At 44.2% G+C, this 27,313-nt stretch overlaps 1 protein-coding gene across 4 annotated transcripts in view; it reads left to right on the top strand.

Moving 5' to 3' along the window:
• PLCL1 (phospholipase C like 1 (inactive)) overlaps nucleotides 1–27,313 on the top strand; it is a 228,928-nt gene that overhangs the window by 133,098 nt on the left and 68,517 nt on the right. Inside the window, exon 1 of one of the 4 annotated variants that reach the window (XM_005440478.4) lies at nucleotides 15,905–16,028. The exons of the other annotated variants lie outside the window; for them this stretch is intronic. The gene's annotated coding sequence lies outside the window, so the exon portion shown is untranslated. Of the gene's footprint in view, nucleotides 1–15,904; nucleotides 16,029–27,313 lie in introns of those variants that run through there. 4 annotated transcript variants of the gene reach the window in all.

Genomic DNA, 27,313 nt, shown 5'->3' with positions numbered 1-27,313 from the left:
GGCCCAGCAGGATCTCTGCTAGCTTGGGCTGAAGGATATACTGGCTTTTGCCAGCTGCCTTCCCCTTGGCACATCTCCCCGTGAGCAGAACCAAGAGCAGGGTGTCTCGGTGCGTGCAGCTGGATGCAGCCCTGGGAAGCCTGGCAGCAGCTGTTACCTGAGAGCTGCACGCCGGCACGGTCAGGCTCCTGCTTCTCCTGCTGGTTTTTGAAGGCCCTGTGCACTCCACAGCAGATGGGTGGGAGCGATGCCCGCGTTTCCCGGAGGTGCAATCCTGGGGGCCGAGTGCTGCCTTCCCCTCGTCGCACACTGGCGGTACGCCTGGTGAAACTCCGCTTTGCATGTGGGCTGCGTTTAGTCCCCCATGGAGAGGGATGCGCATCCTTGTCTGCCTTCCGCCTCCCGTGCTCTCCCTGCGATTGCTCCCGCATCGCGCTGAGCTGCAGCCCTCGGGCTGGGCTGGCCGTCACTCTGGCGGGGTGTTCCTGCTGCGGCACCACTAGGTGCCGAGGTCTCCATCCCTGCCTTAGCCCCACTGGGCTGACAGGCTCCCTACTCCTTCCCTTGTCTCTTCAAGGCATGGGAAGAGGCTTGGATGTCCTTTCTTAAAATATTCACCTTGTTGTCCTTGACCGTAAGCCCTTATTTGCAGCGTGTGCCTAAGCTGTACCTCTTGATCTCCACGTGTGGCTGGGTAAAGGCCTTCTGTCCACCAAAGAGACTGGCTGTGGGCGCACTCAGCGTGCTGAAGATACTGAGGTTTAGTTTGTAATAGAACAGGTGGTGCACAAAAAGATTAAAATGGCCTAATGGAAAATCAATTATGGGTCAATGATCATAGCCAAATTCGTGATTTAATCCTTTGCATTTTGTATCTTGCAAATGAATACAAAAATTTGCATGTAGCAATCAGTTTAAAAGGAGATACTGAACAACCTAGTACAAATGTTAAATTTAGCATGAACAGCATCTAGGGAGACTGCTGTGAACGGTCACGTTAAACACCCTCCTGCTGGGATGAGCCGCCCGCAGCGCGAGGGCCTGAGCTGCGCAGCTGTATGGCAGGGGACCTCGCTCCCACAGCCACAGCACTGAGCGCGGGGCGGCGTCCCTGGGAAAGCTGAGGACACGCACCCTTCGTCAGCTCCTGGTGGGTTTGTGACTCTTCCCGCAGAAACCTTGAACCCTTTGTTTAGAGTACATCAGTGGGAAGCTTAAAGGCACTTGAAACTGCTTCCCACCCACTTTCCATTTTTGTTGCTGGTGAGAATTACAGATGAATCGAGCCTGATAAGATTAGTTGATTTAGTGCACATCTTGAGTTCATTTTGCAATTAAATATACTTTCATTTTTCACAAATTGTTTTCCAGTTCAATTTAAAAATTACTCCCAGATAACATGGGAAATGTCTTAAACCCTCCACCCCGTTCAACAAAGAGTGCACGTGTGGTAATGTGGACAAGGAAACTACTGCTATGATTAGGCTTTTTCTCAAAGTATGTAATTTATTGTTACTGCTCTAAGTAATTTGTATTTATTATTAATGCAGTATTTATTTTTAATTATTATTAACACAGTTACTCTGTGTTGATAGCCTAACTGATGAGCTAATGTGTTTTCTTAGTACCTTTTAAATTTTCCTTCTCAGTGAGATTCACACACACACACATCCCCACACCCCCAACAGGAATAATGCAAGCAATATTCACAGTTAACCCTTTAGGCCAACTGTTGCCACTTTTTATTCATACGGTACCTACCCAGTGCTGTCCAACATCTCGTTGTGATATGGATGCTGCCATCACACAAGTATTTACTAACCACTAATTAAAGCAGTAAGCAATAGGAAAGAAAATTTTAAGCAGACTCAGTTGGCATTTGTAAGGGTAACTAGCTGTTTTTGTTTCCTGCTGCTCCTGTAGCTGCATGTTAGCTAGCTTGCACACCAGTGTGTTCTGCCAGAGGTTGTTTGTTTCTCCCATGCTGATGTCTTGTCACTCTGTGCTTAATGTTATGTTTCTGAAGGCAGGGCTATAAATTCATTTTGAATTGGACAGCTCTAGCAGACAAAAACCCCACGTGTAAACAGTGGTCCATAGATGGGTGAAGATTTGGGGTTTGAACATTGACAAGTATTTGTTTGCAGTTTTGTTTTTAATTTAATAAAACCAAAACAGAACAGGGTTGAGCGTCATGCCTCTGAAAAGGAGACAAGTTTCAGCACAGGTGGGTTACTTGGGACACAGGAGGTTCCCAACCTGAGGAAGCAAAATCTCTCAGATTAGCCCTAAAACCTGCTGGGCTGCCACTGGGGAGGGCTGGCAGTGCGCAGCTGGGGGATGTGCGATCTTGGTGTCTTAAGAGCACATCTGTGCTAACCAAGTCATGCGTTTTTTTCATATCAAGGGTTTGCCGGTCCATCCTCACACCAGTGTGCTGAGCTGTGCGCTCACGTGAGGGACTGGTGTGGTTTTGTCAGCTTTTGCACCAAGACGCTGGCAGGCAGGTTAGCATGCAGCGCTGGGGCTCACCCCTGGCTGGAATCTGGCATATGCCATTTCTGCGATGCTTCCCTTCCCCTTTCTGCATGGAGCAGTGAAGTCACACATTGAAATCCATTTTGTATTACTGTCAAATTTTTGTAGGAGCCAAGGGCTCATTAAAAACAGAATACTCCATCCCCATACAGCACCCCCCCAAAATCCTTAGAGGCCTCAGAAACATAAAGGTGAGATTTGCATGGGACCTGTTCAGCATCAGCTTGACTTACACAATGCAAAGAGGGTGTTCATGTGCCGGTACCGCTGATTAGGGAGTTGCTTTGGTAGGTGGGGTTTCCTTACTGCCGAGATAATGGGTATCACGAAGGTTTCAGAGGGGTTCTGTGGTTGGCCCTGGAAGCCCAGGTGTGAGCGCCGACCTTTCCAGTGGTGACCTGTTGATTGCCAACACACTGTTAACTGTGAGCGCTCTGGCAAAAAGTGCCTGTGAGGCAGCAGCAGTCCTGCTGCGGTCCCCGGAGGGGAGCAGATCAACCGTGGTTTCTAGCAGCGGCCACTACAGCGGCGTTACATTGCGGTGGTTTGCCCAACCCTGTACCTGTAGACCCGGAGGGAACCTGCCTGTGAAAGGGGAATGGCACAGGCCTGTGCCTGAGTCCTGGGCTGCCGTGTCTCACTCTTTCATCTTTTTTCTTAGTATTTTTATAGAAGAGAAGGACTTGCCAGAAACATCTTCCCTACAAAGGGGACTTGTGAGGAACATTATGTGCTTTCAAATAAGGCATAAAATGTACTGACTGATCATTTTCTGTCCTCATTAAGTCTCTCAGAGGTGAGTTCAAGGGAAAGAATAAAGATGGGAAGAGCTTGGAAATGAGGTCTCTTTAGAAAGAAAAAAAAAAAAAAGAGAACTCAAGAATACTGAAAAAAGCCGAAACGCAGTGGCTTGAGAGGTGGAAGACAGACTCAATTACCATAATGTTGTGCAGCTGTATTATTACCACATGTATCATTTTAGTTTTACTATCAGATATCTAATGTATGTGGGTAGCCAGTGTTCTCTTTTTGTTTGTTCGAAGTATTTCATATGTGTGATTCAGCAGAAGATGTAGTTCCCAGTTGTTACAACAAAACAGAGGTTGACAGAGCCAAAACACCCATCAGTGTTTGCACACACTACAAATTTAATGACAGATACAGAGTAAAAATAGAGTTTTTTTCCTGTAATAAAGGGAAGAAAAAGCAACCAAACTCATACCTTGAATCTGTAACTACAGTTTAAGAAAAAAACCCAACCTGTAATAGCAATCCACTTCAAGTAATTAGTTGTTTGGACTTCTATCTAAATTTGCATAAAATGTGAAAGGTGAGTAATTTTCTGTTGTTCCTAGATACACATGTGAGATTATTTCTGTATCACGTACCTGGAAGTGACGGGGCTGCACAGAAGAGCATCTTTCTGGCTTCTAGCATGCAGGAAGGCATCTGTAGCCAGCAAGCTCCTGGCTTCTCTGGTGTCCCAGAGGTTCAGAGCTGAAGCTCTGAAACTCAGTTTTTCACCATACGGGGTACCCTGCTGTGGGGCCCAGGGTGTTGCATGAGATTTGGGTCTTGGAGGTTAAGTGACATTGTTCCCTGTTTGAGGTGAGGTTTGTTTTCTGGATTTGAGCTCGTGGTGAGACCGGCAGAAATAGCCTTAATGCATGGCTGTATATCGTCAGTACGTGTTTCCCATTCACCTGACAGATGAAGCTACACTGGTGGAGTTTAGTGAACTAATGTATTAATCATGCATTATCCTGTGATGTAGTCCTTACAAGAAAGAGAAGTACATAAATCTATAAACTGCATGAAAGAGGGAAGGTGAGGGAAAGCACTCGGATTATTCTGCTGGTTTTCCAGCGGTGCGCTCTTTGCTATTTTATTCTTCCCTAGTAATGTTAAATTTAAAGAAATATCCTTTGTTAAAAAAATTCTTCTTCCATTAGCAGTTTCTTATGTTTGCTGGTGTTTCGGAAGACATGTAAGATAATCATAATTTTTGAGTTTAGGGGTAAACAGTTTACTTTCTCCTAGTGTATTGTCTATGTTTTGACAGATGCGCTGTACATTCATTTCACTGTTCCTTCTTGCTTAGGATTTTCACAGAGCAAGAGGGGAAAAAAGAAAATGGGGTAAAACATCCTTTATAATGTTTGCTGTTGGGGGGGAATAAAAGAAGGATTCAGTATAAAAAGCCCTGATTAGGTGCATACTGTTGCACGAGCAATTTGGTTTTAGTTGATGGTTTCCATGAGGAGGTATCTCCAGTACTTCTCAGGTTTTGCAGGGAGAAGGCAGCGGTTAACGTGCCAGTCCTCGGGGCCTGGGAAGCAGGAGGACTGTGCGCCGCTTTCCACCTGGTCTGCTGAGTGCATGCAGACATTCGGAGATGAGTTTAGGTTACGTGCGTCCCTGAGATTGTCTCAACCATGGCTGGGATGAGAACAAGACTTGGCCACCTCCAGGACCCAGAAGGAATTTAAGATGATGCACAGTCAACGTTTGCTCGCTTGCTCTTTATCAAGCCCAGTTCTCCCTAATCTTGACAATGGCACCTTGAAATAACAGGTTACAGGTTAGGCCCACTCAGCAGTGGTGTTTTTTCTTTGTCAGTCAGCATCGGGGAGGTGAGGGTCAATTGGATCGATCCTTAAGCTCTGTGTGCAGTGAAAGGTCTACACCTTCCTTTGTCTTCCTCCTCTCAGTAGGCCTGTGGGTCAGTGTCTGTGTTAGGGGGCAGTGGGACTTTTTATGAGGGGAGAGCAGTGGTGTTAGGGCAGAGTGGGAAGGTGAATGCCACCCGACGCCTGGCTCCTTGCTGCATGTTCTTTGTTTGGACTTAGCAGTTTGGTCTGTGGGATGTCTGCATGCGAATGTACACTGGAAGGTGTACGCCAGAACCCATTTGCATTGGGAAGGCAATTACAGGTTGAACACCCTAATTTTTTCGTATGCTTTGTTGTGGATATGCGCAGAACAACACTTACTGCTTTTACATAGGCTGCTTTTTGATTACAGTAAGTGTCTCGACGTTTCTTGGGGCTCAAGAGCTAAGCAATTTTAAACAGTGGTTAAAATCACAGCCGAAACTATTTAACTTGTGGATTGTGATATGGCCTCTCCACGATCTTTGTCTTCTCGCCTAGTTTTATCCATTGCAGCGTGGCAGACGAAGGGCTGATGTGCGCTGTGCTGTCTTTGTCTCGGCCCTGAGGATGCTGACTTCCTCTCTTATGTTTCAGGAGGTCATTAGTGCTGATGAGATTAGAGGTTCATAAATTTAGGTCCAAGTCATTATTCCTAATTTAATCAATGCATTTGAAAATGTTTCCTCTAATAAAACTGTAATGACTTTATGCGATTTGTCATGCTTATCAAAAACATGGTTTTAACATTTTCATATTTAGAGGCACTGAGCTTCTGGAGAGGAGTATACATTAGTACATCAGTGCGGGGCCAATTTCCTGCCTCTCCGTCTCTCTCTCCGGTAAATCAGAATAACCTAGTCAGGGTAATCACAGTGATGTACAGCCAGCATGGCACTGGAGTCAGGCCTCCACAAACAACTTAAAATCCTGGGAGAGGTCCCTTGTGTGAGCAGGATTGCTTTTCTGCCACCGCCGTCATCGTTCAGCTGTGTGCTTTGCCTCCACATGAAATAGACTATTAGTGGGCTTATGATAAAGGAGAAAATAACCATCTATAATGTAGAGGTTTGACTGGAGAAATGGCTTTTATGTTGCAAGGGGAATGAAATAGATAGCCCCCCACAGTGGGAACTGAATTACTGAGGTGAGAGCAGCAGTGGTACAGCAGAGCTGGTGTTTGTTCACAGGCTTTTGAATAAAATTAATGCAAATGCTTAGTTTTCAGGAATGCTTGCAGAATGTGTTAGGACTACTATTTCATTCAAATTACCTCTGTTTTTAAACAGTCTGCTGTACACATTTGGGTTCAGGCAGGTGAGGAAGGAGCAGGGACATGAACTTACTGCGTGCCTGGCGTATTAGCTGGCTGTTTGCACACACAGCCCCCGGTTGAACACGCAGCCACTGCTGTTTCATGTGCTGCTCCCCCAGCTCTGCTTCTGCGGGGCGAGGCAGGGATGGAAATTGCGTGAGTGATTTTGGCCTTGCAGGTGATGAACTGATGCAAAGAGGCAGAATTTGACTGTGCTTAGGGTCAGGTGAGGGGTCAGTGGGAGGGCTGATATTTTTATTAGCTTTCAGGGGTCTTGCTCAGTGTCCAAAAAGCAGGGCAGAGGAGATGCCGAGGTGGATGCAGTCATGACAGAGGGGCTGGTGCCAGGCAGTATCTGCAATGCTAGCAGAGAGATGTCTGTCAGCTCGTTGGGATTCCCTGCTTGGACTTTGGTGGTGGTGGTGCTCCTTTGCCTCTTCCAGAGAGGAAGAGCCTACCTGTATGGCAACGCCTGGGATATAAATGACTGAGCCCTCCTGCTCTAAGCCACTTGCTCCTTCTCAGGCAACAGCCCAAAAGCAGCATGTGGGTGAAAACAAGAAGAGAGGGTTTTGTCTGTGTTATAGCAGCGTGGCGGCAGCAGCACGATGGCTGGTGTACCGCAGCGTAACTGGCAAATTGCAGTAGGCAGATGGCAGGTCTCACACTAAAAGAGAGGATGTGTAAACGACCAAAGATAGGTTTTAGCAGTCTTTTTCTAAGCCAGAAGTTTGTCACTGTATGAGCTCTCAGTCTAAACATCCCTGTGAAATTTCAAGCCTGAAGTCTACTACTGGTTTATTAAATGGTTTTGGCCACTGAAATGAATGCTGTGAATCACCGTGTGCATGCCTGAGTGCAGGGTGTCCTGGCTGTCTAGGGCGGGCCAGCCAGGCTGTGCCCGCTGCCTCTGTGCTGGCCGCTGGGCTCCCCCCGGCTGGCCAGCCCCCCTGGGACTGCAGGGGACGAGCAGTAGAGCCGGCCTCCGAAGCAGTTTGGGTCTGACAGCCTAGGGCAGAGCCATCGCTGGTGAAGTGGTGGGATGCTGGGTGTCACTGTGCTGCTGGTGGGTCTCTTGCGGGGGGAGGTCCGCCAGGGCCACGTGCCTCTGCCGCTGCCAGAAGGGTTGGTTCATTCTGGCCTTTGGTCTCAAGAATGAGAACTGCTGATTGCCTTCTGCATCTTCTGCCTTTGCTGGGCACAGCTGCGTGCTGCGTGCACCAGGGGTTAGCGGGGACGTGCCCGTGCTCTGCAGGCAGCTGAAAAGAGCAGGTTGGCTTTTCTTCCATTCCCACCTCTATTCTTTCCTTTTTTTCTTTTTTTCCTGGCTGATCTGTTGTTGTTTTTTTAACAGCGACGCTCAGTTAAAGAGAAGATTTCCTGCACAGCGCAAATTGCCATGTGCAAATATGTAATGTCATTCAGCCCAGTGGAACTGCTGTATCCTGTACGAACAGCAGCGCTGGAGCTGCCCGCTAGTAATACCCATTTTCTTTTTTCAGCCTTTTTAATACTGCAGGGAAATAATTTTCAGTTCCCAGCACCTGACAGGTACAGTGACATTAGATACTTCAGCAGCAAGGAAGGGGTGATAGATGCAGTCACTGAGAACACAGAAACAAATTGTCAGAAAATCAGGCTGCAAGTATTAGTAGCTTGAGCAGCAGATCCTCATTGAGTCGGTAGGAACCCAAAACCAGCTCTGGTGATTAAACTGCCCTCCTTTTATCAATGTCATCAGTGCAGCTCTCCGTAATGTTTGTTGAGAATTAAATGTGCTCCCCCAAGAACAGAGATTTCCTTTTTCAGGTGCTCTTTTAATGAGGATGGAGAGTTGAACTGCGCGAGGTGTCAGAAGCTCTTCAGCTTGTCCACTTCTGAAGTGTGCTGCCCATGCCTGAGAGCCACTTCTACATGGGCCACTGTTTATGACTTTTCTCTTGTATTTAAAATTTCTTCACCTCCTTCATATATTAGTATTTTTTTCCTTTTTTTTTTTTCCTTTGACTTGCTCTCTGTGACTCATGCCTTAATTTTGTTCATGTTTGCATTCTGCTTAAGGGCTTTCCATTCACTGTAAGAGTACATTGCAATATGCAACATTTTATTGTCTCTCTTATTTAATTTGTAGCCAGAAAATGAAGTTAAGCCATGGAATGGGCTTTATTTGGGGAATCAGAGAAAGTGTTTCTGCAAATGGTCAGCAGCAGCAGTGGAGCATGGTTGTGTGAGGTGCTGGGCTGAGCCAAACCGTGTGTGAACTTAGACATTCAAGCTGAAGCTGGTGGTTTGAGGCAGATGAGCAAAGTTTGTAACTCTGAGTCCACTGAACCACACAGAAGAACCTCTGAAAGCATCGGAAGAAGCAGCTTTGGAGAAAAGAGCTGCACATCTCACTTCATGCCAGCGATCCCATGGACTTTGGATATAGATGGAACATTCTGTTGATTGAAATAGTTGTGAGTTCGGTGGTTGTAGCAGGGCCAAAAGGGACCTCGGGGAGCGCCCCTTGGAAGCTGTTGGTGCGTCAGTGCTGGTGTGTCAGACCATGTTAGCTTGTTCGAAGCAACTAGCAGTCAGAAGAATCATAGAACGATTTAGGTTGGAAAAGACCTTTAAGATCATCAGATCCAACTGTTAGCCCAGGATGGCCAACTCCACCACTAAGCCATATTAGGCTTCATTAGAGCAGCAGCCCTGGGAAATGGATGTCGCACTCTGTGGCTCTGCCATTATCACCTCTCCCAGCGAAACTCACGGTCAAGTATTTTTTGCGAGGCAGAAGGTAGTGTTCAGCCATTGCATTGGAGTCTCACCCCGTGCAGGTCTGCAGTGCCTTGGCTGCGGGGAAGCCGAGGCAGATGAGCACGCACCTGCCTGTGTCTGCGTGGGGTGATGTACCAGTGCTGGAGTTCAAGGCTTTGGTTTTGCTTCAGGGCCATCTCTTGTCTGATGAGCGAAAAAGCTGTTTGGAGTTTCCCAAGACTTGCGTTAGGCACACCCCACACTGATACACTGTGTTGAGCAGCTGTTTGCTTTTATATTCCCCTGCTATCTGAATGCTAGAGTTCAGCTGGGTAGTCCCTGATCCTGCAAGCATGTAACTGGCAGCAAGACATAGGTTTAGACAGAAAATACAACCCTAGGACTTAATTCAGTGGTGCTCAGTCCCAGACACTTGCTGAGCAGAGTATTGCTCGAAAGTCTCACTCTTAGGTATTTCCTCTTTTCTTTTCTTTTTTTTTTTTTAATTTACGTTAGGGGGAATATAAATCTGTTCAGCAGCATCTGTGCATCACCGCTGACATTTTAATTTTCAGTTAAAAGATTTTAATTAAAACCTGACATCGTTTTCTGTGAAAAATGAGAGTGAGTTGAAATTATACATGCAGACTGAACTAATGTCAATTTATGTATCAGTTTCAAGAACAGCTCTGTGTGATTAATCCAGAATGTATGCTGGAAGGGGCTCTAGCTGCTCCTTTTGTATAACTCTGCCATTGTTCCACCAAGGCAATAATAAGGAGAGAAGTTTTATGCTGGTTTTCCCAGTTACTCTCTGCTGGAGTTCTTCCTGCCTCTCATTCCCCTTCTAGATGCTGCGTAATCATCACAGCAAGACATGACTGCTCTCTGGGCTTCAGCGAGGTATTTGTGGGGGAGAAAAATGTTTGCTCTTGAAATGGCTCAGAATGTACCAAGATTTTTATAATTTTCCAGGTTTCACTTGGAAAGGGGGTGGTGAGGTCCCTTCCCAGCTCTGCCTTAGGTGTGCGTCAGTGCGTGTGTGCTTGCCCAGCTGCACACTCCGCTTGTGCCTCGGTGCTCCTACCCGCGTGTCCTGTCTCGAGCCCCTTTATGCAGCTTTATTCCAATTCATGCAGCTTTATTCCAGTTGCCTATGTTCTTTGCAAATGGAGTATAAACATGTCCAGGATGTGTATTTAAAATACATTTATTTGCCAAACATCGTATGTCTCTGCACAGGCTTGAGCAGGAAAACAAGAGACAATTTTCCAGGCCTTTTAGTCCCATTCTTCCCTGTAGCATAAACCCTTGAACCTCACAGGCTTAAGAGACATTTTCTGTCTGAAAATTCTTGTTGAACTGTAGACACTGTGTCATTTTCTTAGCGAGGATGTGCTTATAGACTGCTTGTGAACCTGCTTTTGGTTTTGCATTGGACCAGCTCTGCACAAAGCTGCTGAAATAAACATTTTTTTGTGTCATCACTGCTAAAGTGTATAAAAAGGAAATGGAGAGGTAATGGGGTGCTTCTGTGTATCTTTTCTGGTATTGCAGGAACAAGAAGGCTCAAATACAAAAAGGAAAAACAATTACACTGAAACTTTTTAACTAAGAAAACAACATTTGCTTTTATCCAAACTGAACCATTTATTACATCTCGTTAATTACTCATGGTCAAAGGGATATGGTTTAGGTTAGGAGGTTTCAAGCCCATTTCTCCTACCTGCCCTGCAGATCATATTTTTTGATCAGAAATAAAACAGATTATCTTTCAGATATGTAGTCTGGGTTATTGTAAAGGTATCCCAAGCAAACCAGTTGAAAAAACATTCACATTCAGGAATGATGTGCAGTGTCTTTTCTGCACTTGCAAAGAAAGGCCTTATTTTACGAAGACAACTGTTTGACTTATTTTTACTGCATGCTATGTTCCTACCATGAAAATGCGATTCACAAAACCTGTAGGTCTGATGCAGATCTAGGGCAGTCTCTGAAGACAGAGGGGTGGCTTTCTGGCTCAGCGTCACAGCGTGTCAGCAGTGTCCATGGCCCCGCTGTCCTCTGCTTCCCGCATGACTGTGGGTGGGTCTCCGAGATCAGCAATGCTTATCTTTTACGTTTCACTGAATACAGCAGATCTGGGTTTAAACTTTTCATTGACTTCAGCAAGAGCTGGGGATGTATCATCAGCTGCGTGCTTTGTGCAAAGCGAGGTAACTGAGCTTCTGCTTGAGTGGATGTTACTCTGGAGTCAGATCTGTTGCTTCAGTGGTCGATATAGAAGCACCTCTTAACTGTATACAATGATGTGTGACATCTGTACTTGAGCTTTTCAGAAATGGGATGCAAGAAAAACCTGCTTTATGCTCGGTCTTGTATGTTCTGCTACTTGGATTTCCAAATTTTATTTCAAACCCTGTGTTTTCAGGCAGCAGAGAAAAAGAAAACTCTCCAAGTTTAGCGTTAAGGTGTCCAGAATGAGTGTGCCACCAAAAGTAAGCTATAAACCCTGGAAGGTAACAGCCCAGCTCAGTGAATACTCTAAAAATGTTCTACCCTTCAGCTCTTCACAGGTTTAGTTACTTCCCTACTACCACTTCGGATAGCCATGTTGACCCTGAAATGAAAGGATGTATTTAGACCCCTTCTGAATTTATCCTTTAATTTAGTATTTGAGCTAATTTCTGGATGGTGTGTTTTTCGTAGTTTCACACACTTTTCTAAAATGTTGCATGTGAGTTTATTCTGAGATATATTGATAGGAGAAAATTAAGTTTTCTGTCAGGGTTTAGGAAGGAATCAATGGTTGAGGTTGGATTGTGCCAGCCTTTTAGCACAGAAGCAGCACAGCTGCAGTCTCTCTGTGTCGGTGTGGTGGTGCACAGCGCTTGCTGAATGACTGCACTTCACTGGGAGCACTTAGACCAGTGTTTGCATTTTCAGGTACTGGCAAATGGTTGCAGGATGAAGCATTCATTTTTCATGAGGGCAATAATGCCATTTCAGTTTGCTGAGCTACAACATTGTACTTTGATCAATAGAGAACATTCAGCAATTACAGATTATCTGACATGCCTCAATTTACGTAGGTGCTGAAGAACTCATTGACAGATAGTTTAATTGGCTTTGGAAAATGAGTTAGAAATGTATTATTTTCCAAAGTACATAGTTACAAAATGTTTACCACTTTACTGCATACAAAGAATTGATCATTTTTCTTCTCTCAGTTTATAATGATCCCATCTGAAAACATTGTTTGGAAAAAAATTGTAATTCATTTTGTTCGTGTATAGGCAGAAGGAGGAAAATATTTTCTGTAAGCTTCAATATTGATTCAAAATTGGAAAACAGCAGAGGCAGAAGCCACTGAAATTAATGAGCTATGGAGTTTACCGGCTGTGGTAGTTCTGATAGATTTTAATTTTTTTAAATCTACCTGTAAATTATCTGGTGCTGGTACAGTGTTTTTGTACTGTTCTCCTGACACCAAATACACCTTAAAATATGTAGCCAGAAAATATGGTAAAATTAAGAATGGCATGAACCTCATACATTGCTCCTAGGGGCTAGATTCTGCTTTCTTTACATCCAGGTAAGCAAAGTGTGCGTTGTGTGAACTAAGAGAATTTAATCTGATCCAGATTAATAATAGCATTAGGGCATTCATATTTTACTGCGGACCCCCTTGCTGAAGTACGAGACTGAAGCGTGTGCATACCATTCAGTATACACAAAGACATTGCCCAGACTGTTTTCTATGTTTTCTGTATTCTTGCTTTAAGAAGCATGACAATAGCGTTAGAAATTGCACTGAAAAAACAGTGTGTGCCATATGCAATAAGTAGAGCTGTTGTGCAGTTGCATAAGGTAGTTCAGATGAAAGAGCCACTATGTTCTGTGTCTGGGAGAGGAGACTTAATTAAGACAGACAAATTCTCCTGGGTACGACAAAGCAGTTCTCTGGATACGGCCCTGATTATACTGTAGTTCTTTTAAATGCATTACCAAAGTCTTCATTATTATAATTAAACAGATATAAAACATGTCTGCCCTTCATAGCATAAAGCTTTGCTTTAGGGTTAAGGCTGGAAAATCCGTTAAGAGCTTTGAAATTGAAAGCTGACAGGCAAAGCAAATGAATTCTATAATTTTTGGAAAACTGTCATTTTTTAATTATTGTTCTTTTTAGTCTCTCATTAAAAGACAGGCATATTAAAAAAATAGCTAACTAGCATATTTGCAGCAATATGACTTTCCTGCAGCCACCGCTAGGAAAAAAAAAAAAAAAGCAGTGTCATTGCAGAACGGCGCTCAGAAGTTGGCTTCTCCCAGGTGTGCGGGTTTGGAGCAGAGCAGCCCCAGGCCGAGCGTGCCCCAGGGCACGGGGCAAGCCCTGTTGCCGGCTGCCTGCCGGGCTGCCTGCTTGCCCACCTCTGGCCGCTTTTTCCAAGAGCTAGCAAGTCCTGCAGCTGCAGGGAGGTGTATTCTTTTACCTTTTCTTTACCTTGGAGCAATGTGTTGGGGAGCGGTTATTGCTCGTAAGCCCACCTAAAGGAACTGAGCATTAATAAGAAGAAAGACAAAAAAGAGGGAACTAATGCTTCCAGAGCAAGAAAAAGGCTTTTCCTTAAAATTTCTCTTTTCACCATATCTGCTTATGTAAAAACAACACCAACAAACTTAGAATCTGTGATACCCTGGTGAGAGGGATCGGCCGTATGAAAAGCCAGAGCACTGATGATTAAAAGGGACGTGAGGAGACGCTGGATGAACAAATGCACAGGCGCATTTCTTTTATGCTGAATAGGATATTAACAAATGAACAGGGGTGATCATGGTGACTGAGTGTGTGTGTAAGTGTTCTAAGACTGAAGCTTAAAATGAGCAACTGCTAAATCACACAGTTGTTGCGAAGCATCATCTATTTTAAAGGGCCCATTTGATGGGCTGTGAGTTCTGAGCTGGATTCTGTCCATGGAAATAGAAGTGGTTCCTAGTGGTTAGCAGCATCTTCCTGTGAATATCTTTCCTTTGGGTATTTTATGCTTTTTGTAAATAGCTTCCATCCTTGTCGTGATGCTGAAGTAATGTAGAAAGCGTCATGTTTGCTTGGCAGGCACGGCTTTTGCTTAATTCTCTGCAGCATAATTCTTCTGCCATGCATCTCACCCCCAGGTGAGGGGAGGGATGGAGACCCCGGCATGAACTGCCTTCTTTCTGAAGGTACTGACGTTTGTGCTCCAGAAACATTTCTGAGTCTTACAGAAATCATGAGTCCAAATCCAGAGCAGACAGTGTTTCCTGAGGGGCCTTCCCAGGGTCATGAGCAGAACTAGAAGTCAGGGGCTTCTCACTTTTCTGGTTGTAGACCCAACATTATTCTTCTTGCTTGACATTTTCTAAACTTTGCAAGTATACAAAACTATTGGAGATTTGTGGTGTTATTCTCATAAAGTACTAAGTTACGTTGCAGTTACAGTATAATTGTGTGGTTAGTTTGGGTGTGTGTGTGTGTGCTTCATTTTGTTTTGTTTTTTAAGTACCCTTATTGCCACTAATTCATAATGTTTAAATATTAGCTGGATGGAAGCAATTACGCCAGGTTGGTGATATACTTAAACTGTAAAAATGCATGTGCTGTGTGAAACCCAAGGGACCGTAATATTCAGGCATGCAGCTGATTTACTTGTGAGACAGAGGAATTATCATTATTTAGCAAAATGTATGACCAGAATAAAATTACATTACAATTGCAGTTCTGTATTTATTAAGGAAGACCACAAATGACCAGTTTTTTTCTCTCCCTAAGACTTGAGCTCTGGGAAGTGGGAGAGCTCTTCCCTTCAATGTGGATAGTTTTAAAGAAACGTGATAAAAACTGTAGCACATCACCATAGCAGATCAGTTATTCTTTAAATAAATTGGATGTTTATGATGCTGCAGTTTGCAGCTTATCGAAGCACTTGTAACCTGCATAATTTACTCCCGATTTTGATGAGTAATGCAAACATTCAGCATCTGCACTGGTAAAAATTTGGAATGTGCCTGCTTATTAGATTCACATAATATGATTTAATGAGGCTACCGCAGCTGTCTCTTGGGTACTTATTTCCTTTGTATTAATGGGGAAATCTGTGTTTTGCTTTTAAGGGAGATGTTTAATTTGTTGTACTGTTGCTAAGTAGACCGTTGAAATCATTGTTCCACTTGTATGTTGGTCTTAGCCCTGTCAACTCCTTCATCAGTGCAGCAGCATGTTTCATGGCTTGGCGCAGTCTGCTGTTACATCAGCAGGCATAATTCATACCTCCAGCCTAGCTTGTCAGCCTCAGGATGTCCAAGGTGGGTGTGTTGTATGCACTGTGTCCATAGCTGCAAAGCTAAAAAACTGTAGATGGTAGTAAAATACTTCAGAATTTTTTTGGGTACGCGTATACATACAGACACGCCTCGGTACCCCTGTGTACACTTTGTAGAGGAGCGATCAGAAATTTTCCCCTAATCTGGTGTTGTGATGAAGCTTGTTGACAAGGGGTAGTGCCGCAGAGAGAGGAGCCGGGCAGCCACGCGCGCAGGGGGATGGAGCGCACTCCCACCCACGCCGGGCGACTGGGCCGCGCTGGGGCTGCCGCAGGGATCTGTCTCGTGGGCTGCTGTGGAGGTGGTGCCGGTACCCCCACGGAGAGCCTGACACCAGCTGTACAAACTCCTACACCTCAAGGACGCTTTCCTACATTGGTAAACAGTTTCCTTGGAGGAGCTAATGCATTTGTCAGGTATGCTGAAAGAGGCTTTTTTCTCTCACAGAAAGCTGGGGCCTTCAGGCAGCACGCTGGGGGCAAAATTTCACCCCCAAGTGCATTATAGACCAGCTAAAACAATGCTGCTGTCTTGCCCCCATAGTTCATATTTGGCTTTATGTATTCTGTCTCAACTTATTTAATAATTCAATTATTAATGACAGTCAGAATTCTTAAAATATATTCCCATTAAACCAGTTTCATTACCTTATTTTATTGATTTTTTTTTTTGTAACTTCCTTGCTAAATGTAAGGATTAGAGTTGATCTGAATCAGCATAAATGTGATTAATGAAGAAATAATTTAAGTTGATTAAAAAGGGCTTAAAATAAAGTGATTAGACTATGGAGATTTGGGTGGCTTATTGGATTACACATTTTATTCCTGGAGGATTGTTGTAAGATTTAGAATGAAAGTAAATTGGTCATCCTATTTTGGGCCCTCAGTGCCTGGTAATCTCCAGTGCCATACCAGACCAGAAGGCATAGTCATGTTGAACAGGTTTCTCTGGAAAAACACAGGATCAAATTTTTGAGCCAATTCCTAAATAATCAGGCCAGAAGATACCACTGAAATCTGGTCCATTCTCCGTTATGCGGGGCTTGAATGAAATCCCATCTGACCTCACGGCCCACCCTTTCGGAAGGAATGAGGTGCTGATAAATACCTTTTAGGTGATGGAGACTCTCTTCAGCCACCCTTGGGAGGCTGTGACCATCGTCAGCTTTCCTCGCTGCGGGTTGTCTTTGCTTTGGTTATGGTGCTTTATATAATCGTTTATAGTCTGTGATGATGTCAGTCTACATCTTGAATTTCTACGTGGTCCTTAAGGAAATGTAATTTGAAGGGCTTCTTAAAATACATTGATGCAATGGAAACCATTACATTCTGAATAAAACCGCCCGGATACACCTTTGCCAGGGCGTAAGAAGTGTCCTTTAAAGTTATTCCTTACATAAATTTGGACTTATGCAATTGCGTATGGGCAATGTGTGTATTGAATTAGAAGAATCTGGAATCTCTTTCTTGAATGTGTTTTCCAAAATATTCTTGATTCTTGTTGCTCTTGTGAGCTCTCTCCAGTCCTTTCTAAATGGAGGGTACCACGTGATGGACAAATACAAAGATATTAGAACTTTACTATCTAAAGTAGATACTATGTCTGTACAACTAAGTATACCATCATGATGATCTTTTTGTTACATCATGTGCTGATCATCTGTGATGACAAAGTAGGGTTTTTTTCCCAAAATTACTGTTTCCTGGATCAGAGTCCTGTAAATAATCCCTGCCCTTTGTGTTTCCAGATTTATGACCTCATATATTGGTCTTCTGGGAACGGGCTTTTGTTTGGTTTTTTTTCCCCATGCATTGCTTGTCAAGCAGTCTTTTGGCTTTTGGTCACTGACTCGTATTCTTTGTTTTTCGTTTCTGTTCAAATCTTGGCTTTCTATCATCTCTAGACTCCATGTATATTGATTTTATGCTTTCTTCCAGGTCACTCTAAAAATGCTAAATAGCACTGCGCTGAGAATGGGTTCCTGCAGGATCCCATTTGAAGCATATCTACATGACGAGTGTTCCAGTCTACTGTTGCATTTGAGACATGTCCTGGTTTTGGCTGGGATGGAGTTAATTTTCTCCTTAGTAGCTAGCACAGTGCTGTGTTCTGGCTCCGATGTGGGAACGATGCTGGTAACACACTGCTGGTTTCAGTTCTTGCTGGGCGATGTTTTACTAAGTCAAGGACTTTCCAGTTCCTTGGGCCCTGCCAGCGAGAGGGCTGGGGGGGCACGGGAAATTGGGAGGGGGCACAGCCAGGACAGCTGGCCTGAACCAGCCAAAGGGGTATTCCATACCATGGGACGTCATGCTGAGTATATAAACTGGGGGGTGAGCTGGGGCTCGGGGCCTGGCTGGGCACCAGGTCAGCAGGTGGTGAGCACATGTACTGTGCATCACTTGTTTTCCTTTCTCCCTTTCCCTTTGGATTTTATCCTTTCCACCACCTTTTCCATTATAATTATTTCCTTTTAATTCTGTTTAAATTGTTCTTATCTGAACCCTCAAGTTTTACATTCCTTTCCGATTCTTCTCCCCACCCCTCTGGGTGAGAGGAAGCGAGCGAGCAGCTGGTGGTACTTGGTGGCCGGCCGGGGTTAAACCATGACAGACATGTAATGTATCTTGTGTTAGATCCATTTAATGTCTTCTGAGTTTATTACTCTACCTTCTTAATCAAAATGTCATTCAGTACCAAGTCCAGTGCATTGCAGAAACCATAATACATTACAGAGTCTAAGTATATTGTGATGACTTTGTGTGTATCAACCAAACTTTTAATCTCATGAAAGAAGAAATATCAGGTTAGTCTGACAAGATCTGTTTTCTGTAATGTTGGAAATAGTTAGTGCTAATTATCTTTTAGTCTTACTTAATCAAATCTTTTTTCAGCTTTTCCATTATTTTGACAATGAAAAATACACACGCACAGATCAGCTGCAGATCCAACATTCAGAGGTCTCATGAAGGGGAGTACCAGTGGGGCAAGCTTTTCCTTAGCCAGGTCTTTCTAAACTCATTTGGCTTTTCCTCCTGAGTTACTACTGGAATTCTTTTGCTGTCGTGTAGTGAATAAATGCTCTTTTGTACTATTAACACCACCAGTGTTCCCACGCAGTGACGGACTGCTGGTGGGATTCAGCCTTTTCCTAGTATTTTCAGTTGAACTGTCTGGACCTTCTCTGCTGCAACTTCCACCTGCCACCAAAGCCTTGTCCTGCATGTATCAGCTCCACCAGATGCTGAAAATAGACTCCTTTGTTTATTTTCCTCCTTTACTAATTTCTTAATTCTCTTTACTTTGTAACCCACTCCAACAACTTCTCTTATTTTCAGTTTGTAATGTATTGCTTTGTTATAGCTGGTTTTCTTTCCTGATTGAGAGAGAATGTTTTTAACTAGCATAAGCTTCTTTGTGGCTTGTCTGGTTTGGATAGCGTTTTCCATGGATTCATTGAAGAAAGTTTAGATGATTTACCTACAGATCATCCTCTTCTGTCAGGTTTTAAGGAGGACTTCCCACAGATGTAATGGGAGGTCTCTTTAATATTAAAAAAATAGTAATGTTTTTTTGAATTGAGGCAGGTCAGATTCTTGCAATTCTGTCTCAGTTCAAGTCCTTAGTTTTAGTTGTGGTTTTGCTGTGTTTTTTTCTCTAGACAAGGGATGCAAAGAAGATCTTGCTCTGATTTAATGTCTGTATCTGAATAACTAATTTCTTATAATGCTTAAAGCGCATGGGGTTTTTTTGGACAAGATGCAGAAATGAACAAAATCATTGCAGCTAAGAGCCCACGGAAGGGTGTGTGCATAGTGTGTTGTGTTCATGTTTCAATTTTTGCAGCATTGCAGGATGCTATGCATGATGCTGTTCTCCCAGGCGCCCAGGTGATGTGGAAATAAAAAGCCCATCTTCTATCGTTCCAAAGGCTTCCAAGCCCAGTAGGTTCTTTCTGGTTTGAATGCTCGCACTCTCTGAGCCCTGTGGGTGGCTGGGGTTACTGCCACGGCTTATTCTGCAGCCTGTGCCATCACACCGAGACTTGGATACTATGCAGAGGGTTGCTGCGGCAGTACGCACAGCCAGCTGGGGCTTCCCTGCTGGCAGGACCGTGGGTGAGGACCTGGAAGCTGGGTCGGGTGTCTCGGCGTCGGCTTGCAGGTGTAGGTGTGACTGCACCCACGCCTGTGCAAATGTACAGAGCAGCTTCTAAATCTTGTTTCAGCTAGTGACAGTGGGAAGTTGCTGTGGTCTCTGTGTTTAGGAAGGACATTGTGGCAGTGCCCTCTGCACTTACTGTGGAGCTGTCATGTCTCTGACTAGCGAGAGAGATGAATGCTGTGCTGAGATGTACAGATCCTGCAGTGCTCGTTTCCCTGTTCCCTGGAGCCACGGCAGCCCTCGTGTCAGGGTCAGGCTGTATGTAACTCTCAGTGAGCTTGCGCAGTGTTCGATAGCGGTATTTTAGAGTCCTCCTGGCCGTGGTGCTCAGGGCTGTTGGGAGGATGCTGAGACACTGGATCTTTGGTGTTTCCCAGCTCCTGACCTTAGATCTTCATTTATTTTTCTGCTGCAGGTTCAGGCTGGTTATATGCCCTGTGCTCTTGTAATGCCTCTGCTCCAGCTCTGTGTGAAGAGTGGGTGGAGCACAGCTCCAGTCTGTTCCTTCTGGGGGGCACTGGGCTGTTTTCTCCAGATGCAGCTTTTTCTGCTGTCATCCACGCTTTGGACAGCACAAGGCCCCATCACTGCAGTCGCGTTTGTAAACCTGAAATCAATGCAGAAGTTTTAAGCAGGTATAAATGAGAGTTCAAGTTACTCTTGGTGCTGGCTTGTCTCCAGATGGGATTTAAGGGCATGCATTTGATTTATTGCATCTAAGCAACTTGGGACCTTCTCCAACCTGAGAGACTCTTTTGCTGTGCCACCTACTAAGAGTGGTGATCAGCTCAAATACTTAAAACAGGTAATTAATAAGGACCCCTGGTTTGGTTGCTGACCTCTCCTCTCTGGTCTGAGGCAGCACTATCTGTGGACTCTGGCGTAGACTGCTCGGTACAGCTTACCTACCTGCAGATGGAGGCTGACAGGAGCTGTGGACTGCTTTGCTTGGAGGCAGGAGCTGTGTAAGGCAGGTCTGTGGTTGCTGTAGGGGTAGCTGCATTAAGCAGACACTTCTTTTAAGTTTTGCCCCAGGTGCATTCAAAAGAGAATCTGTACAAGAACAAGAGTTTGTACAGTGGAGCTCTCCTGGGGATGCTGCAGCCGAGATCTCATTTTCACAGTGCTTGCTGCTACTGTTTCTGCTTGAAGACCAAGTGTCTTTCTGTCTTTCTCAGGTTTACATTCCCTTAGAGCACAGGGATAAATTCAATCTATGTCCCAGGTGCCCTCAGAGACTCATAAGCATTACAGCCTGTGAGCAACCAAGTGCTTGGAAGTGAAGGGAATGTTTGGGAGCGGCAGTGGTTGAAGGCATTCATTACATCCAGGGGGCTGTGTCAGTCCCTTCCAAACTAAAAGCCTCCTTCCAAATGGAGATCAACTGGAAGTAGATCTGGCACTTGGGGTGTCAGAAGTGAAAGTTTTGTTCCACAGGGAGAACAAAGAGGAACCATAAAAATCTTCTGCATCGGTTGGGGCCCTCCATAGGGTTATATGGAGTTGTCTTGTGTATGTATTGAAGAGTCATACAGGCATTTGTTTCTCACTGCAGATGATGCTTAACACATGAAGGGATAGGTACTTGCACCGTTATTTAAGGACTGTCCTTGTAGGAGGCAGTTGGTTGAGAAAGCATAAACAGAAAAATTCAGGAACGATGCAGAAGGAGCCATGAAGTGGTAGCCTCATTAGAGACACTCCTGGTCTTGTGCTTTTGGAAGCTTCTTGACTTTGGCTTCACAGTCCTAATTATAAAACCAAGCAGAAGTAGTAACTTCAGTGTTGTACCATGCCAGAAAAAAAAAAAACCCTTCTTGAATTGCGTAGTTTCCATTTCCAAAAAGTGTTTCCAGATGGAGTCTTTGTGTGCTGCTGCTTTTTTTCTTTTGCTCTTATTTGTCATTTAAACAGCAGAGGTAAATTCTCTTCAAGGTAAAATTGAATAAATTTGGCAGTGTTAGTGATTTTAAAAAGCAAGAAGAAAAGAAAACACACAACAAAGCATTCCTTGAACAGGAAATCATTTTGGTTCAGGTGTTCTTTTCGAAGATCTCCTCCAGACATCCTTCTGTATCCCCCTCCAGCCTTACACTCCAGTATTTGAAAGTGATTTTTAGTAATGGAGGATAAGAGGAAAGCAGACAAGCCGTTATAATCTTGCCTCCTGTGGAACTTCTCCAGTGGGGACTATTCAGCATCCCTGTGGTCCTCACTGTTTTCCTGCCTGCGGGGTGCCCGTTATGTGGGGTGACGTTTCCTCCCCTTTTGATGAGAAGCTGACTGTAAAGTCATTATTATAGGTCTTGGTAACAGTCCACTGCCCATGCCCGATGTCGAGGTAATCCTGGGGAGTGGAGAAAAGCCTGTAAACGCTGATATTACTGTTCCCCATGACAGTGTGTCACAGTTTCTCCTGTGTCTAAGTTCCCTTAGTTGTTGCTTTCTCATGAATGGTGAGAAATGGTGAGAAAGCTTAGGCTTCTACATAGAACTTAAGCTTGAGTTAAACTGCTAGTTAGTGATAACTAGCTGGATTTGCAGACGTGCCAGCAGGACTATTTTAGTATTTGGAAAATCATTGGACACTGTGTTCTGAAGCTATTTCTCACGTATCTGTCCATGTTGTATTTTTGGTCTGCCTTAAATTTTCTGTTTATTCCATTACGTCTGTATCTCAGCTTTTAAGAGCATATGTGTTAAACTTTGGATCCAGTCTTTATTCCACATGTGCATAAATCCCTGAATTAGCAGGAATTTTGCCTTGAAGAGGCTACTGAGGTTGGTCCCACAGTGTTAACATCTGCTTTCGCTATCTGTTGAGCCGTGCAGTTAGCCCAAGGGTGAGCGGCAACATCCCCGTGGCTGCCTGTGCCAGTGATGAGGTTGTTTGCTTGTTCATGCGGAGGTAGCTGCTTTGTGCCACGATTTGTCAGCCTGGATGAATTTTGAGTAGGTAACCTTTTCTTTGCTGTCCTGTGAGTTGTCACAGTGGATATCTGATACTTGCATCCTACAGGCCTAGACAAGAAAGATTAGAGGGAGTTCAGCTCACTGATCTGTTGTGATAGCAGAGGCTCTGAGGAGAGCCAATAAAACCGGCGAAATGAGCAGTCCTGGGATGCTCGCTGAGGATGGCCAGAACATGGCAGAGAGTCACAGAAGAAAGCTTTGTGTGCCAATAATGGATGCCAGTTTCCAATGATCATTGCTACCTGTAGTAATCACGTACCAGTACTGTAGGTTCAAGCTTTGAGTCGCATCTCTGATCAGGTGGACTAAGCCCCACATGTGCATGGGATCCGGTTGCAGCCCCGACCCCAACATTGCCTTTCTGCGTTCTCTTGGATAGTTTATATAAACCTTCCCTGCTCTGACTGACTTCATTACAGAAAAATTGCACCATTATTTGTCAGCCTGCTACATGGTGCTTCGAGTGCCACCAGTGACTCACTGACTTATTTAAAGTTTAAAGGTAGATTTTGCCACCAGAAGTACTGTAAGACTTTAAGATGTTCAGGGGCTGGGCTTCTGTCTGTGTATAAGTGAAATATCTAGAAGCATCCCCAAAAAACCTCACCCTGTAGAGCTAATTAGTTTCTCCTGGAAAAAAAAAATAAAACAGGTAATCAGTTGGCCAATTAAGTCGATTATGTGGAGTTTCCAGAGCAAATAGTTTTTTAGGATACACCATTTATCACAAGCTATTTGTGAGGACAGGTTAAGTTGTCTGTTATTGATTTCTTAGTAGTAGGTTCTCAGGAAACGGCAAAGATCGGAATAAAGCCTCTCTTCCAACAACAGTGATACTCACCGGTGAAAATGTATATTGGTTTTGGGGGAAATTGCTCTTAACCACAATTAACAAGTTTAGCTCAGCATCATTACTGAATTTCGCATCCTTTCACAGAAGCCCTGCAGCTCTTAAAGGCCTTCTGATGTCTTCAGCTAAGTGATGCTTTTTGCCCTCCTGTCCTCCTTAGCAGGATCCTGGAAGGCTGTCAGTGCTTTAGAGGCCCTTCAGGTAACTTAATTTCAGACAAATAATAATTCATGAGCTTGACCTCTGTGTGCAGGGTTGCTATACAGCTCTTATTACTGCCCTGTTCCTTAAATTCAGATCAATTCATGTCTTACAGTTTTGACAAACGGGGTGCGATGAGGTGGAGAGCATGTTTAGTCATTTTTTTTTTAATCCCTTGTATTTATTTCTGTTCGCTTTTTGATTTAAACAGCAGAAGACTGTGTGGTCAAAGGTCAGGGTGGATGGGGTGGAGTTTTCCCACAACTGCTGATGGCTTGCTGATCCCAGTGTTTATATATCCAGTCCCTCTGACGAGGATGATGTGTTCGACAGGAGAGCTTCTCCTATTTTGGGAGCATGCTTAGGTTGGAGTTCTGAATCCCTCCTTTGGAAACGTTTAGAAAATGTTAGGATGCGGTCAGGTCAGCACTCAGATACATCTCCTCAGTGGTAACTGATTTCAGAGCAGCTGTGTGTATGTTGAAAGCTAAGCATGTGTTGAAGGTGGTCTTGAGGTGTTTTGCATAATGGTGTTATGCAGGCTCAGGAGCAGGAGACGGAGCCAGCTGGCTAGGTCGCCTTGTAGGGGGTGTCCAAAGAACTGAAGGAAACCATAGTCTGAGTCACTTTGAAAGAAGTGTCCTGCCTTGGAAAGCACGAGGTTTCCCCTGTAAGTAGGGATTTTTTGTACGTGCTTTTGTGTGTGTACGTTGCATGCAAACTGGCTGTGTTTGTTTCCAGTAACAGTGTTTTGTATAGAGCTCGGTCGAGAAGGCCTTAGGGTAGAAAATCTGTAAGTTAGTTGTTTGTTTTCACACTGATGTAGACTCTCTGGCAAGCATCGCCCTTTCCTTCTTTCATTGCCACAATAAATTCAGTGTCATCAGTATAAGTGACTGAGGGTAAGGGCAGCCCTGGGCCAGTTGCTGTGTGGTAAGATCAGTTTTGATGGACTTGGCATCATGCAGAAAGATAGATTTTTTTCACCTCCAAGATTCAGGGGTAAATCCAACTGTGCTTTCTGGTTCCTTCGGTTAATGGTGGGGAGCAAGTGCTCTCGTGTGGGAGAACACACACTGGTTTTTTGCTAATTGGCATTGTGCATCTGCAGGTAGCACAAGAGGGTAGGTTTGCTGTTTAATTTGCATAAGATGTTGGCAGCTTTTAGTTTGCCAGGGGGCTGTACTCATTCCTGTTCTTGGTAGCCAGTGAAAGGTAAAACACAGCAGGAATTTAGCCAGTGGAGACACTGCAGCACAGAAGTGTCCTTAGCTGGATGTCTTGTCTTAGAAGAGCAACGTGTCAAAATTGGATTAAGGCAGAGACTTGAAGAAAGGCAAAAGCTAAACTAAAACTAGCAACCTCAGCCTGTAGGCTTAGTTGAACTAAGCTCAGAGGGGAGGCAAGGTGTGTTTAAATCATCTTCTCCAGGCTCTGATGTGAGTGGATCCCAGTGAAGGGAGGATGCTTCTGGAAGGAAACGCTCCTCTGCTCACTGGGGTGATCCCTCAGACCTGGAGGTGTGTGGCCTGGCTAAAGCGTGGTGTCAGGATCTGGAGCCGCGTGTTTAAGCAATGTGAACGTGGTAGAACAAAAGCGAGCGCCTGGCTTGTCAGGCTGAGAAGACAGCATTTGAGCTTACAGAAACACATTTTGAGTTTTTGCAACACTAGAATAAATAACGTCTTGATAATTATGAATGGAAACTGTCACATTAAATCTAGCAGCTCTCACATTGAAAGACTGAGTGTGTTCGTATTCTGTAGAGAGCAAGAGGGGGATAGCTGATGCATTAATAAGCTCAGCAATTACAGTTTTGCAGGGTTTGTGTGTGTCGTATAGTAGATTGGGAGATTGTTAGTATCGGTTAAAATAAGCCTACCAATGTCAATAATACTAAAATCTCATTAATTTTAGGCAATTAGCCTGTGGATTAGACTTGAATCCTATTCAGTTGGTTAAAAGGTATGGGGAAATCCTACTCTGAGATGAACAACTGCTGTTGTACAATTCTGATGTTCCTTACGTAGCACCAAGTCCGAAACCAGATGTAGCCATCAAAAATTAAAGCAGGGAAAGAGTACACAGAGTATAATCTGATTCCCTCCAAAATCCCTGAAAGGTTAAACATGAATGTTAAAAGTCAACTTTTGTTGATTCTCCACGAGGCTAGTTAGGTTTTTTCCCCACCTTAATAATTGAAAAATAGCTGATTAATTCCTTATATGTCTTATTTTCATCAAAAAGCACAAGTATTTTAGAACTAAAAATAAATGGCTTTTATTTTTCCACAGAAAAAAATATTAGTCATGTAACAATTCCCGCCTCTCTAGCAAAGACAAAATGGCAGACCTGCAGCTAAATCAGTTACGCTGCTCTGATGAGTTCTCCACATCTGGCCCCGAGCAACCCCAGTCTGTCAAGGAATGAATCACTGCAGAGTCAAAGGCCATTAATACATCTTCCTATATGAGAAAAATTATCTTAATTAATCATCAATCTTAAATCTAAACATTGCTCCTGTAAACCTAAAGGCGTAAGAAAGAAGAGGCTCTTCTTGGACCCGCAGGGTAATCATCTGCCTTTGTATTTATTAGGATCCATTGCTTGAAGATTTTCATTGGCCATAGCTGTGTATTAAAACACAGTATGTTAATGCAGGATCAGAATATTTTAGCAGAAAACTGTAATTAAAAAAGTAGCTGAGCTGAGGCACTCACTTCATTGACTTCCTTCCCATTTTTTTAAGACTAATTCTCATAATAAGTACTACAATGAATGGCTAGAGTAACTATTCTTGTCAGTAGAAGCTGCTGTATCAGTTTAATGAGAAAGCTTTAGCATAAGGTGTTTAGAGGTTTTGATTTTGTTCCCAGCAGATCCCATGCCTTGAAAGCCAGTTTGGGGTGGGGAGGGCCACTGGGGTTTTGGAAATATTTTGTATGTCATTGAGTGAAGTGAGTGAATGACAATAGCAATTAGAAACAGAAACAGCTATACTGACTAATTTGCCAAAAGTGTCCATACAAACAGGCAAGTCGTGAGTGGAGATGTTCCTATGAGCACCAAGAGTGATGCTCTGTGGCTGGGAGAGCTGCGCAGGGTCCTGCTCAGGCACGGCCAGGCAGGACAGGCGGGGGGGTGGAGGGCACTGCTAGACCAGGGGTCACGGTCAGGATTTGCAGGGGAGTGTGACTTGAGGAAGGGTGAATGACATGGCAGATAGACAGGAGCTGCGGGGAACCAGCTCCTGGGGGAGGGAAGGGTACTCCAGGTTGTCCTGTAGGTAGTCCTGTACCAGGCATCGACATTTCCTCACCTTGGGACTCTTCTCAAAATCCAATCCAGGCAGCAAAAGTCCCTTCAACAGCAGAAGGCAGAGAACTGGGAAAATGTTGCTGGTGGCTAGGGAAACAGGAGGGAAAGCAATTTTAGCGAGTGTTTTGCTATTAATTACAGCCTTGAATGATGTTTTAAAATATTTTTGGTAGCAGTTGGATAGTTTGTGTTCTA

This window comes from Falco cherrug, chromosome 8, assembly GCF_023634085.1.
Source record: "Falco cherrug isolate bFalChe1 chromosome 8, bFalChe1.pri, whole genome shotgun sequence".
Classification (NCBI taxonomy): Eukaryota; Metazoa; Chordata; class Aves; order Falconiformes; family Falconidae; genus Falco; species Falco cherrug.
The sequence above is the reverse complement of the archived record's forward strand: the minus strand, read 5'-3'. Positions and strand labels throughout refer to the sequence as shown.